The following is a 14,963-nucleotide window of genomic DNA, read 5'->3' as shown; positions in this document are numbered from 1 at the left end:
GGAGTATATTTTGCCAGGATGATAGAATTATAGACTCTTTTTGTTTATAATTTGTCCACTTTAATATTATATTGGAAGGATTAAAGACTCAGGTAGAGTCAGACTTAGGGTTTGATTCTTAGACTTCTACTTTTATGTGAATCACCACACTCTCTTCCACAATGGTGGAACTAATTTACAGCCATAAAAAAGAAACCCGGTGCAGTGGCTCACGCCTGTATTCCAAACACTTTGGGAGGCCACTCTGGGTGGGCAGATCACCTGAGGTCAGGAGTTCGAGATCAGCCTGGCCAACATGGCAAAACCCCATCTCTACTAAAAATACAAAAATTAGCCAGGTGTGGTGGCGGGCACCTATAATCCTAGCTACTCAGGAGGCTGAACCAGGAGAGTCACTTCAACCAAGGAGGCGGAGGTTGCAGTGAGCCGAGATCGCACCACTGCACTCCAGCCTGGGCGACAGAGCACGACTCTGTCTCAAAAAAAAAAAAAAAAAAAAAGAATGAGATCACGTCCGCAGCAACATGGATGGAGTTGGAAGCCATTATCCTAAGCGAACTAACATAGGAACAGAAAACCAAATACCACATGTTCTCACTTATAAGTGGGAGGTAAACATTGAGTACAAATGGACACAAAGAAGGGAACAACAGTTACTGGGACCAACTGAGGGTGGGGTGTGGTAGAGGGTGAGGATCAAAAACTACCTATGAAGTACTATGCTTATTACCTGGATGATGAAATAATCTGTACACCAAGCCCCCGTGACATGCTACTTACCCATATAACAAATCTGCACATGTACCTGAACCTAAAAGTTAAAAAAAAAAAAAAAAAGTATTCTGGTAGATCTGAAAGGGGACTCTTTTTTGCCTTTCTGCTTTTTCTCTTTTCTCTTTCTTCCTGCAACACAGATGTGATGGTTTAAGCTCCAGCAGCCGTCTTGTATCACGAGATAACTGTGGAAATGAAAGTCCCCACAGTGAGATGGTGGAACAGAATAAGAGCCTGGGTCCCTAACATCCATTAAGTCACCATACCATCCCTGAGCTGTCTACCCCCAGACTTCTACATGAGAGAAAAGTAAACATCTGTCATATTTAAAGCCACCGTTTTTTATTTTTTCTTTTGTATTCAGTAGACCTAATTCTATAAATTATACTTTATTTATGAAGAAATGGAAACTCAAAAAGTAAGTAGCAGATGGAGATCAAGCCTCTTATTTGTCTAACTCCAAAGCAGGAACTTTTTTTTTCCATTGTCTGTCTCTGATGAATGAGTATTGCATCTTTTTTTTTTTTTTTTTTTTTTGAGACAGAGTCTTGCTCTGTTGCCCAGGCTGGAGTGCAGTGGTGCGATCTCGGCTCACTGCAGCCTCTGCCTCCCAGGTTCAAGCAATTCTCCTGTCTTAGCCTCCCAAGTAGCTGGGATTACAGGCGTGCACCACCATGCCTGGCTAATTTTTTTTGTATTTTTAGTAGAGATGGGGTTTCACCATGGTGGCGAGGCTGGTCTCGAACTTCTGACCTCAGATGATCCACCCGCCTCAGCCTCCCAAAGTGCTGGGATTACAGGCGTGAGCCACCACGCCTGACCTAAATGAGTATCTTCTCTCAATAGCAGTAACAGTTAAGACCACATGAAAACGTTGACGAAAATCATTCATTTAACAAATGTTTATTGAGTGCCTACTATTTTCTGGCACTATTCAAGGCCCTAGGGATAAGACAGTGAGCAAAAACAACTTCCCTTGCAATGATTTTCTACTCGTCAAGCAATCTTGCTTCTGGTAAACTAGATTTTTTTTCCCCTAAACTGGGGGAAAACCAGCCAACTGGATTATATTCTGGCACATCTGCCAGGTGTATTTCTCATGGCAAAGCAGTAAAGTAGCACTCTGGTTTCAATATCCATGTGCGTTTGTTAGCATGAATCTGGCCTTTGAGCCTGATTGTCTGTGGGTATGAAGATCGGCTTTGTGGCCATCCAAAGATTCTGAGCCCAATGAGGTAGTGTTGTTTATATGTAGCTGTGGAGAGAGGATTGTCTGCTAGCTGAAAAGAGGCCAGCAGTGAGAGGGCCTGCATATGCTCTCAGCATCCCACAAAGATTCTGGGTAATAAGAGAAGACACGCAACTCTCCTGAAACTCAAGAGACCATCTCTGGGTGTCCTAAGGAAATCCAGTCAATACCCACAACACTGAAGACAGGACCTTGGACCCTGGGACCGAGGAGGGTAACCCAAAGAAGCTTTCCCTAGAACAAGCCAGCACTTGGCACTCCCAGACCCCAATCTCACAGACACACCTTCCCTACCCAGGGGACCTCCTTATGAGGATTGACCTTCAAAAATACATCTCTGGGCTGTGCGTGGCAGCTCACACCTGTAATCCCAGCAATTTGAGAAGCCGAGGCCGGTGGATAACCTGAAGTCAGGAGTTTGAGACTAACCTGGCCAACCTGGTGAAACCCTGTCTCTACTAAAAATACAAAAATTAGCTGAGCGTGGTGGCACATACCCCAGCTACTGGGGAGGCTGAGGCAGGAAAATTGCTTGAACCCAGGAGGTGGAGGTTGCAGTGAGCCGAGATCGCACCACTGTACTCCAGCCTGGGTGACAGAGCAAGACTCCATCTCAAAAATAATAAAAATAATAATAATACAAAAGATCCCACCCCTGTCATTAAGCATCTATCATCAATAGAAATCACAGTCTGACAGCATCTCTGTGGTTTGGATTTAGGGAATCAATTTTTGTTGTTTTGGAGACAACGCTCACTCCATCACCCATACTGGACTGCAGTGATGCAATCATAGCGCACTACAGCCTCGACTTCCTGGGCTCAAGTGATCCTCCCACCTCAGCGTCCTGATTGACTAGAACCACAGGTGTGTGCCACCATGCCTGGCTAATTTTTAAATTTTTCACAGAGATGGGGCCTCACTTTTGTTGCCCAGGCTGGTCTCAAACTCCTGGCCTCAAGGAGTTTAATACTGAAACTGTTGGGATTACAGGCATGAGCCACTGCACCTGGCCAGAAAGTTATTTTAGTTCAAGCAGTCATCAATTGTTGCTTCATCATATTGCCCTCCTCGTTCCTTCAATAGTAAAGACAACTTATATTTCATTTCCCTTAGTCCCTAACTACTTATTGAATAATTCCTACCACTAAGACAAGTTTGCTCAATTAGTTATTAGTAGTTCAAGCACATTGAGAGTTTGTTTTACAATCGCCTGCTTTATTTATTTATTTATTTATTTAATTTTTTTAAGAGACAGAGTCTGCCTCTTGGTTACTCTATTGCCCAAGCTGGAGTGTAGCGGTACAATCATAACTCACTGCAGCCTCAAACTCCTGGATTCAACCAATTCTTTGACCACAGCCTCCCAAGTAGCTGGGACTACAGGAATGTGCCACTATGCCTGGCTAATTTTTAAATTTTTTATGGAGACGAGGTCTTGCTATGTTGCCCAGGCTAGTCTTGAACTCCTGGCCTAAAGTGATCCTCCCACCTCAGCCTCCCAAAAGACTGGGATTATAGGCATGAGCCACTATCCCTGGCATGTGCTTATTGGTCATTTGTAACTGCTTTTGCTTCACTGAGGTTATTCTCTCTCCTTCCTTTTGTTTCTTTTCATTTCTTTTCTTTCTTTTTCATGGAGTTTCACTCTTGTTGCCCAGGCTGGAGTGCAATGGTGTGATCTTGGCTCACTGCCACCTTTGCCTCCCGGGTTCAAGCGATTCCCCTGCCTCAGCCTCCCAAGTAGCTGGGATTACAAGTTTGTCTCACCATGCCCGGCTAATTTTGTATTTTTAGTAGAGGCAGGGTTTCACCATGTTGGCCAGGCTGGTCTCGAACTCCTGACCTCAGGTGATCCACCAGCCTCGGCCTCCCAAAGTGCTGGGATTACAGGCATAAGACACCATGCCCAGCCCTGTTCTATTTCTTTTTACCTCTCTTTTTCCACTTCTCTGGTTTTAATGGAGCAGTTTATATGACTCCATTTTATCTCATCTCTTAGCATATTATATATGCCTCTTTTTAGTTGCCCTGTGGTTTACAATATACATTTAAAAAATAATCTGAGTCCACTTCTAAATTAGCACCATAGTGCAGGTACCTTTTAACTGACTATTCCCAATTCCTCCCTCCCATCCCTTGTGACGTTACTGTCATTCATTTCACTTATCCATATGCCATATGCTATAATCAGCCAATACATTTTTACTATTTTGCTTTAAACAGTTATCTTTTAGGTCAATTAAGAATAAGAAAAATAGAAGATTTTATTTTACCTTCATTTATCTCTTCTCTGACGTGCTCCTTTTCTTTATGTAGATCCTAATTTCTGATTTATATCATTTTCCTTCTACCTAAAGAACTTCTTTAAACATTTGCGGAAGCCTGCTGGCAATGAATTCTCTCAGTTTTTGTTTGCCTGAGAAAAGTCTTTATTCCTCGTTCACTATTTTTTTGTGCTTTGGCCGCTTTATTTTTTAAGACCATACATATAATGAGAAGTTATTTCAAATCAGCATTTTAAAAGAAAAGAGTGACTGTACTGTAAACAGTATTTCATTTCCTACAGGAGATTAATCACTCAAAAATGGTAATTATCTAAAACACTGAAAAATTTAGCAGTCGTTAAACAGGATTCAGTCTTTTGATATTAAATAGATGGACAGGCTCTAAATAGCATTAGAAACAATGAAAAACTTTCATAGATGGCATAACGTTTTTTGTATTGATATTTCAAAATTCCACAAAAGATGATAAAAATGAAAACAACAAATTACACACAATTAAACTTGAAAAACAGAAAAAGATTTATTACATATCCACAATAATGGGAATTAAAACAAAGATCGGTCTACATATTTTTCCACACAACATTCTTTGTTCTCTGGGCTTTATACGTCATCAAAATCAGAATAAGTGAAGTCAAGAATATTTCTGATCATTGCCAAGAATTGCTTTCAGATTTTCAATTCTCTTCTTGCTTTTATTTTAAACAATTAAACAAGAATCTGTTATAGTTCTTAAATTCCACAAATTGCTTTTAAACACATCTTCCTCTTTCTCTTTGGAAGGATAATTTCCCTGGATATGGAATTCTAGGTTGGCAGGTTTTTTTCTTTCAACACTTTACAGATTTCACTCCACTGTCCTCTTGCTCGCCTAGTTTCTGATGAGAAGTCTACTAGAATTCTTATCCTCATTCTTCTATAAGTAAAGTTTTTCTTCATCCTCCAACTTCCTTCAAGATTTTCACTTTGTCTTGATTTTCTACAGTTGGAATATGATATCCCTGTTTTTTGTTTTGGTTTGGTTTTGGTATATATCCTGCTTGGTGTTCTCTGAGCTGCCTGGATCTGTGGTTTTGTGTCTATCATCTTAATGATATATTATTTGGGAAGTTCATGGCCATATCATTACTTCGAATATTTTTTTCTGCCCTATTTTCTCTTTCTTCTACTGGTATTCCAATTATGCATATATTACACCTTTTGATAGTATCCTCCTGCTCCTTTCCCTGACTGCAGCACTTCCAATGCATTTTCTCAAGATGTTGCACCCTGTTGACTATGGTTATTTTCATTTTTCCTTAGGTGAGACAGGAAGACTGGAGAGGGCTGAAATTCCCTTCCCTCAAATAGAATAATGTTTCAGTATCTCCTTTTGACGAAGTCTTGCCCTCTGACAGTCTGACGGTCTTTCCCCCTGGAGACTAGACTTTTTTTTTTTTTTTTGAGACAGAGTTTCACCCTTATTGCCCAGGCTGGAGTGCAGTGGCACCATCTCAGCTCACTGCAACCTCTGCCTCCTGGGTTCAAGCGATTCTCCTGCCTCAGTCTCCTGTGTAGCTGAAATTACAGGCACCCACCACTATGCCTGGCTAATTTTTTGTATTCTTAGTAGAGATGAGGTTTCACCATGTTGGCCAGATTGTTCTCAAACTCCTGACCTTAGGTGATCCACCTGCCTCAGCCTCCCAAAGTGCTGGGATTACAGGTGTGAGCCACCACGCCTGGCTGGAGAGTGGACTTTTGTGATGGAGAAGATTCTGGGAATGTTTCCCAATTGGCTACTCTTCCTCTTTTCCTGGCAGGTCCCCCTAGAAGATTGATACCATTTGGCTGTGTCCCCACCAAATCTCATCTTAAATTGTAGCTCCCATCATTCCAACGTGTTGTGAGAGGGACCTGGTGGGAGAGAATTGAATCATGGGGGTGATTTCCCCTATACTGTTCTCATGGTAGTGAATAAGTCTCACAAGATCTGATGGTTTTATAAGGGGAAACCCCTTTTGCTTGGTTCTCATTCTCTCTTGCCTGCCACCACGTAAGATGTGACTTTGCTCCTCTGTCACCTTCTGCCATGATTGTGAGGCCTACCCAGCCATGTGAAACTATGAGTCAATTAAACCACCTTCTTTTATAAATTACTCAGTCTCAGTTATGTCTTTATCAGCAGCGTGAGGACAGACTAATACGAAGATCTTCCTCAGATCCTCACAGTGAGAATCTGGTGGGCTTAAGCCCACCAAAATGTGCGGTCCCTCCCATGATACCAGCCTCTAGGAGTCTCTTACTCTCATGCTAATCCACATTCAGCCTCCAGCTATTAATCAAAGTTACCATCTAAGTGTCCGTACCAGTTTATGGCCCCAGCAGCTTCTGCTCCAGGTAGGCAGATCTGGACTGTGATTCTCTGTATATGCCTGTCTCTCTAGATTTGGGGATGGCAGTTTGCCCTGTTATCTCAGTTATCTTATGAGTCTAAGAAAAGTCATTAATTTTCATTCAGTTTGTCCATCTTTTTCTTGATATAAGGATGGTAGTGACAACTTCCAAACTCTTTACATGTGTGAGCTGGAACCAGAAATCTCTTGACCATCTCTTGTATATCTTCTTCTTCTTCTTCTTTTATTGGAGGGGAGGGAGCAAATAATTTTTAATTTTTTTTTTGACAAATACACTTGAGAGTCATGCAATGCTACCGGAGCTGTATCTAATACTGGGGCACAAATCTGCACCCTCCTTCGCAATCTGTCCTGTGATGGCAGAAATTTTTATCTTACCTTTATTATTTCCTATAACTTCCACATTATCTTCAAAATAAAGAAGCATTTCATCTTTTATCTGGTAAGACTTTCATTGTCAAATTACCACTGCTAGACCAGGCGCAGTGGCTCACGCCTGTAATCCCAGCACTTTGGGAGGCTGAGGTGGGTGGATCACCTGAGGTCTGGAGTTCAAGGCCAGCCTAACCAATATGGTGAAACCCCGTCTCTACTAAAATACAAAAGTTAGCTGGTCGTGGTGGTGGGCACCTGTGATCTCAGCTACTCAGGAGCCTGAAGCAGGAGAATCGCTTGAACCCAGGAGGCGGAGGTTGCAAGTGAGCTGAGATCGCACCATTGCACTCCAGCCTGGGCAACAAAAGTGAAATTCCATCACACACACACACAAAATTATCACTGCTGGGTGTACCTTCTTTCCAAGCTGTGGTTTGCCTTTCTTAACTGTAGCCATCACCACATCACCCACACCAGCAGCGGAGAGTCTGTTCAGCCATCCCTTGATTCCCTTCACCGAGAAAATACACAGATTCTTCAGCTCCTGTGTTGTCAGCACAGTTGATTCCACTCCTAACAGAAGACCCAGGGAAATCCAGAATTTCATACTGGAAGACCCATCACGTCCTCCCTTCAATATCTTAAAAGCTGGAAAAAGGCAGAAAGCTGTATATCTTTTTTGATGAAGTCTTTGTTCAAATATTTTGCCCCTTTAAAAAACTGAGTAACTTGTTTAATTATTAAATTGTGAACTTTTATACATCTGAAATAAAAATCCCGTAAAAATAAGTGTTTTGCAAATATTTTCTCCCAGTCTGTGGCTTACGCTTTTTATTTTCTTAACTGTGTCTTTGAAGAGTAAAAGTTTTTATTTTTGATGTAATTCAATGTACCCATTTTTTGTGGTTCATGTTTTTGTGTCCTATCTAAGAAATCTCTGCCTAACCCAAAGATTTTCTCCTGTTTTATTCTAGATTTTTTATGGCTTTTACATCGAGGTCTATGATTCATTTCCATTTTTCTATATAATGTGAGATACAGTTCTTTTTTTTTTTTTTTTTTTTTTGCTTCTAGATATCCAATTGTTCTGGCATCTTTTTTATTTTTTATTTTTTATTGTGGTAAAATACATATGGCATAAAATTTATCATTGTAACCATTTTTAAGGACACAATTCAATTGCATTAAGTACATTCACAGTGTTGTGTGACCAATTTCCAGAACGCTTTTTTTTTTTGAGACGGAGTCTCACACTGTCGCCCAGGCTGGAGTGCAGTGGCGCGATCTCGGCTCCCTGCAAGCTCCGCCTCCCGGGTTCACGCCGTTCTCCTGCCTCAGCCTCCCGAGTAGCTGGGACTACAAGCGCCCACCACCATGCCTGTCTAATTTTTTTGTTTTTTTAGTAGAGACGGGGTTTCACCGTGTTACCAGGATGGTCTGGATCGCCTGACCTCGTGATCCACCCGGCTCGGCCTCCCAAAGTGTTGGGATTACGGGCGTGAGCCACAGCGCCCGGCCCAGAACGCTTTTTATCTTACAAAACTCTATACCAGTTAAACAACAACTCCCCATTCCCCACTCTCTCTAGCCCCTGGCAATCACCTCTCTACTTTCTGTCTCTGTAAATTTTACTACTCCAGGTACTTCATATAAGTGGAGTCAAACTGTTTGTATTTTTGTTGTTGGCTTATTTCACTTAGCATAATATTCTCAAGGTTCATCTATGTTGCAGCATGTGTCAGAATTTCTTTTCCTTTTTAAGGCCGAATAATATTCCATCGTATGTATATACCACATTTTGTTTATCCATTCATCCATCAATGGGTACTTGGGTTGTTTCTACTTCTTGGTTTTTATGAATAATGCTGCTATAAATGGTGCACTTTTTAAAAAGGCGATTGTTTTTATCATGGAAGTACCTTGGCATTTTATTGCAAATCAATCTACCACACACGTGGATCTATTTTCTGGATTTTCTATTCTGTTCCATTTACCTATCTGTCTATACTCATGGCAATATCACATTGTTTAAACTACTGAAGCCTTATAGAAGTCTTAAAATCAGGGAGTCTGAGTTCTCCAACACTGTTCTTCTTTTCAAAATTATTTTGGCCAATTTAAGTCTGCATTTTCATATAATTTTTATGATCAGCTAGTCAATTTCTACCAAAACTCTTGCGGGAATTTTGACTGGGATTACACTGAATCTATAGATGAATTTGAGGGATGTCTCAGTCCCGGCTGCTATAACAAAGTACCTTAGACTGGGTAATTTATAAATAACAGAAATTTATTGCTCACAGTTTGGGAGGCCAGGAAGTTTGAGATCAAGATGTCAGCAGATTTAGTGTCTGGTGGGGGCCTGTTTCTTATAGATGGCACTGGATGTCTAAGTGTGTTTCTCTTCTAATCACAAATTGATGCAGTTGCATTGTCCACAGTCATGAACATCTGGAGGTGAAGTTCTTAGAAATCCTTAACTTGCGGCCCCTCCAACACAACAATTTCTTCAGGATTCACATTTGAAGGTAAAGACTCTCTTTTGCCTTGGTAGATGGGAGAATGGAGAAGAGGAAAGGGGAAGGTGGGAAGATACAATGGGTTAGGCTCTCAGGTCAAGCACAGATATCTTGCATCATGCAAGAGTTGCTGGCAAATGGCAAAAAGTCACAAGAAAGATGTAAAAGCAACTACAAAATATATTATGCTCAGTTTTCTTCTAACTCAGTTTCACACCAAGCAGAAAGTGAGTTTTTCTATTAGTAAGAAAAATGTCTGCAAAGTGCCAGTGATCCATTAAAATAATTGTTGTGAGGTAGGGGAAAGAAAACAATGTCTGAGTCGCTTGGCTTATCACTCCAACAACTTAGAGAAGTTTTGTTAATGGCCTAATGGATCAACAAACTTTAAAGACATTTATTTGCTTGGAACTGGGTTGTTTCACCAAGTTACTGCAAATAAAACTACTGTGTGTCTAAAAAGAAAACTAATAAATTCCGAAGGTTGTTGTTCCCTACAATTTTTCAACGCATATATTTTTCTCTGACACTAGTTGTTCTCCAGATCCTAACTCTATCTTTAGCATTATTTATCTGCCAATAGTTCTTTCAGGAGTATCTCTTGTTGTGAAATCAGATTGTTTTTCTTTGCATTATTCTCCTATCCACTCAAAGCCATGTTGAAGAAGAAGAAAATAGGGCAATTTCAATGCCAAAATCATTTGTTCATTCACAAAATGTTTATTGAGCACTTAATATGTGCCAAGCACTGTTCTAGGCACTGGGGATATCAGCAGTGAGGCAAAGTCCCTGCCCTTACATTCTGTTGGGAGAGACAGACAATAAACCAATAAACATAATGTATTAATATTCCTTTGTAATTGGTATTCTAAAACAAAGTAAAGCAGGGTAAGGGGAAAAAGACAGTGATGCTTTGGAGTTGGGGCATGAAATTGATCATTTAAGTCAGGGAGATATTCAATTTAACAGAACTTGATATGGTTTGGCTGTGTTCCCACCCAAATCTCATCTTGAATTTTAGCTCCTATAATTCCCAGGTGTTGTGAGAGGGACCTGGTGGGAGGTAATTGAATCATGGGGGCTGTTTCCCCCATACAGTTCTCATGGTAGTGAATAAGTCTCATGAGATCTGATGGTTTTATAAGGCGTTTCCCTTTTCGCTTGGCTCTCACTCTCTTGTCTGCTGCCATGTAAGACGTGCCTTTCTCCTTCCACTATGATTGTGAGGCCTCCCCAGTCACGTTCCACGTGAGTCCATTAAACCTCTTTTTCTTTACAAATTACCCAGTCTCAGGTATGTTTTTATCAGCAGTGTGAGAACAGACTAATATAGAACTCATATACTGATTTATAATTCCATGAAGGTGGATACTGTCGTAATTGTCTTCATTTTTCACCTGGCTTCAGGCTTGACACACAGTAGATGTTTGATAAATCCAACAGAAACAGTGATATGCAAAAATACCTACATTCTGCTTTTGAACTTGTGTATGTCTTGGCATCACGTGGATGGACTATGATTCTAGTCCCTACTTTGGAAATGCAAAATCCATACTTTGCATTCCTTCTTCAGAACTGTTGATAGTTAATTTTAGGAAATCCAAAAAAGCAAAAAGGTAGGGAGTCATCAGTAGTCACTTTCCTCCAGGCCCATGGAGCCTACCATCTCCTCATCTGTTCCTTTATTTCATCTCAGGGCTAACATCCCCAAAGCAGCCTTGGATAACGTCATCAGTCAAAGAGGAGTTTCTGCAGCCCAGTTAATCAGCAAACACACGGCAAATGATGAGAAGCAGTTACAAAATGCTTCCAGGATTCATTTATTCACATAACGATAATTTTTATTTTTATTTTATTCTTTTTTTTGAGACAGAGTCTTGCTCTGTTGTCCAGGCTGGAGTACAGTGGCATGATCTCGGCTCACTGCAATCTCCACCTCCTGGGTTCAAGTGATTCTCCTGCCTCAGCCTCCTGAGTAGCTGGGATTATAGGTGCATGCCACCACGCCTGGCTAATTTTTGTATTTTTAGTAGAGATGTGGTTTCACCATGTTGGCCAGGCTGGTCTTGAACTCCTGAGCTCAGGTGATCTGCCCATTTTGACCTCCCAAAGTGCTGGGATTACAGGTGTGAGCCACCACGCCTGGCCGACAATAATTTTTAAAGCAACTACTCTGTACCAAGAAGTACTCTAGGGGTAGAGCAGATTATTTCACCTTAGTGCAGAATCTAGCCCTCAGCTACTTTGATGCAGAAAATCATATTGTTCATATATTCAGAGATCATCAGATTTTTAATGACAATCTACCTGTAATTATCTGTATAATTAAAATCACCAGAAAATGCTAAGTCATTCATTTCCAGAGTGATTTCAAATACCCCTAGCTGGGTTTGCCTCTAACATTTGTGGGGTCAGAGCAAGAGTATAAATGGAGGCCCGTGTATCATAGGTCTAAATATTCAAAAGTTTGAAATCTTGCTAACAGACTGTACATATATGTGTATACACACACACACACACACACACACACACACACACATCCCATCTTCCTAACTTGACAAGCATATCTTGTTAATGACCTAGGAGGTCAAGTGGCTTGGAGTTCTTTGCAGGAAAGGTGGTGGGGAGCAGAGCCCCTTCTCTGTTCCCCACCACAGGGTGGAACCAGCCTAGACATCCAGGTTCTGCTCACATCCTCCTGCTACAATCCCTTGCTTGACCACCCCTTGTGCCTAGAGATGTGCAACTCTGCAGTGAGATTACTCCTGAGAAGGTGGCCATGAGGAAGAGGCCAAACAGGCCCTGGAAGCAGGCTCAGGAATTTGGGCAGAGAACTCCAGAGTGTTCTAGAAGGAGGATGGGGGTCTCCATATGTGCACCCTGTCTCCTTGGCCCATGGACTCCTCAGAGGAGGAGAGCCAAAGCAGGACCCTTAAAATGGGGCCCAAGTCCATGATTCAGGGCACCCCCTACCGACAGATGAGGTACTAGAAAGGCAAACAAAATGCTGCTGGGGAATTAGTGGAAAAGGAGGACGGTTCACCAGCTCTGGAGCTGAGGCCTAGTTGACCATCCCTCCTGGCATAGAATACCCCCTGGCCAGAGAAGATACTTGTCCTCCAAATTCAGGTGTGTATCTCCTGTGATGGGGCTAACACAGTTTGCTTCCTCAACAACTCCGTTTTCTCTGAGGATCAGTGGCTGCAAAGGCTCCCTGCAGACTGGGAGATTACATAGGTCTCACCACGTAGGGCTGCTTCAGCTCAGAGGAGTACCTTTTTTTTTTTTTTAATTCACACAAAGTGCCATACAAGGTAGCTGAGACCTGCTGCTGCCAACCCATTTCCAACTATACGGACCTGGGCGATTCTCAGAGCTCTGGAGCATCCCTCGTGGTAGAAGAGAGTAAAACACAATTTTTTTCTTTTTTCCCTTTTAAAATTATTAATTTTTTTATTTGTAGAAATTTATGGGGTACATGTGAAATTTTGTTACATGTATATAATGCATATTGGTCAAGTCAGGGTATTTAGTGTGTCCATCACCTGAGTACAATACACTTTTGTTGACTATAGTCACCCCACTCTGTTATTAAACATTGAATTTACTCCTTCAATCTAACCCTATGTTTGTGCCCTTTAACCCACTTCTCTTCATCCTCCCTCTCCCACCACTCACCCTTTCCAGTCTCTGTTATCTGTCTTTCCACTCTCCACTTCTGTGTGATCAAACTTTTCAGCTCCCACATATAGGTGAGAATGTACAACATTTGTCTTTTTTTGCCTGGCTTGTTTCACTTAAGATAACGACCTCCAGTTCCATCCATGTTGCTGCAAATGATCTTTTATTATTATTATTATTTATAATTGACACATAATAATTGTGCGTATTTGTGTGGTACAGTGGGATATTTTAATACATGTGTGCAATGTGTAATAATTAAATTGGGTAATTAGCAAATCCATCACTTAAACATTTATCATTTCTTTGTGTTGGTAACATGCAAGTTTTTCTTCTAGCTATTTGTAAAGATGCAGTAAACTTCTCTTAACTATAGTCACTGCACAGTGCTACAGAACTTTCAATACGAATCCCTGATACCATTTTAGTTCATGAGATTCTCAAAAGTGGAGAAGACCCTAGAAAGCCACCAATAAGTGTTTGGATAACAGACACCTCCATAATCCGAGGGTAAACGGCTTGATTTACTGACCCAACTAGGTCTGTGATGAGAATAGCCTATGTAGTGGTATTGGTGACTCTGTCCTCATTATCTTTGTTTTACAGTCATAATTAATCAATTCCTACCCTCTCACCTTTCTTGTGCTCATGACAAAGAATTACCTGCTCTAAGCAGGAATTAACTGAGGGAGTAGATTGGTAGTGATTCTTCTTTGGGATGTGAAACAAGAAGCTTGGAAATATAATCAAATGTACTGTTATTCTAAGGTATGACAGCAAGAAGCAATTTCAAAATATGCCTCTCTTGTAAACCATTGGGCCTTAATGACACAAGAGTGATTTTTCCATTACTGACAAGAGCAAACAAGTGCAAATAGAGGCGGGTGATTTTTCCTGACAGCTGAACCAGGCTTCAGTTAGTTTCAGAGAAACTTTCTATTTGAGTTGACCTGTCCGTGCTCCATCAAGTTGGGACATCATTTTAATGGATCCAGTGAGTAAATCTGGAGGAAATAATGTGCCCAGGACTTGGGTATGGTTTTTTTTTTTTTTTTTTCTGTTTTAGTTCACTACTTGGAACCTACCTCTGCAGTGTGGCTTACCTTTGATGGCCAATCCCAGTCTCTTTTGGGGAATCATCTGTGCAAGATAAGAATAAGGATGAGGGCTGGGTGTGGTGGCTCATGCCTGTAATCCCAGCACTTTGGGAGGCCAAGGAGGGTGGATCATCTGAGTTTGGGAGTTTGAGACCATCCTGACCAACATGGTGAAACCCTGTCTCTACTAAAAACACAAAATTAGCCGGGTGTGGCGGCGCATGCCTGTAATCTCAGCTACTAGGGAGGCTGAGGCAGGAGAATCACTTGAACCTGGGAGGCAGGGGTTGTGGTGAGCCGAGATCGCACCATTGCACTCCAGCCTGGGCAACAAGATCGAAACTCTGCCTCAAAAAAAAAAAAAAAAAAAGAATGAGGATGAGGATGAGGACAGCCAGGCTCGGTGGCTCACGCCTGTAATCCCAGCACTTTGGGAGGTGAGGCAGGTGGATAACCTGAGGTCAGTAGTTCTAGACCAGCCTGGCCAACATGGTGAAGCTCCATCTCTACTAAAAATACAAAAATTAGCTGGGCATTGTGGTGCACGCCTGTAATCCCAGCTACTCAGGAGGCTGAGGCAGGAA

At 41.5% G+C, this 14,963-nt stretch overlaps 1 pseudogene; it reads right to left on the bottom strand.

The window, feature by feature from the left end:
• Positions 1-7,007: 7,007 nt before the first annotated feature.
• Positions 7,008-13,349, bottom strand: LOC106634285 (large ribosomal subunit protein uL14-like; annotated as a pseudogene).
• Positions 13,350-14,963: the final 1,614 nt, after the last annotated feature.

Source organism: Pan paniscus, chromosome X (assembly GCF_029289425.2).
Source record: "Pan paniscus chromosome X, NHGRI_mPanPan1-v2.0_pri, whole genome shotgun sequence".
Lineage (NCBI taxonomy): Eukaryota > Metazoa > Chordata > Mammalia > Primates > Hominidae > Pan > Pan paniscus.
The sequence above is the reverse complement of the archived record's forward strand: the minus strand, read 5'-3'. Positions and strand labels throughout refer to the sequence as shown.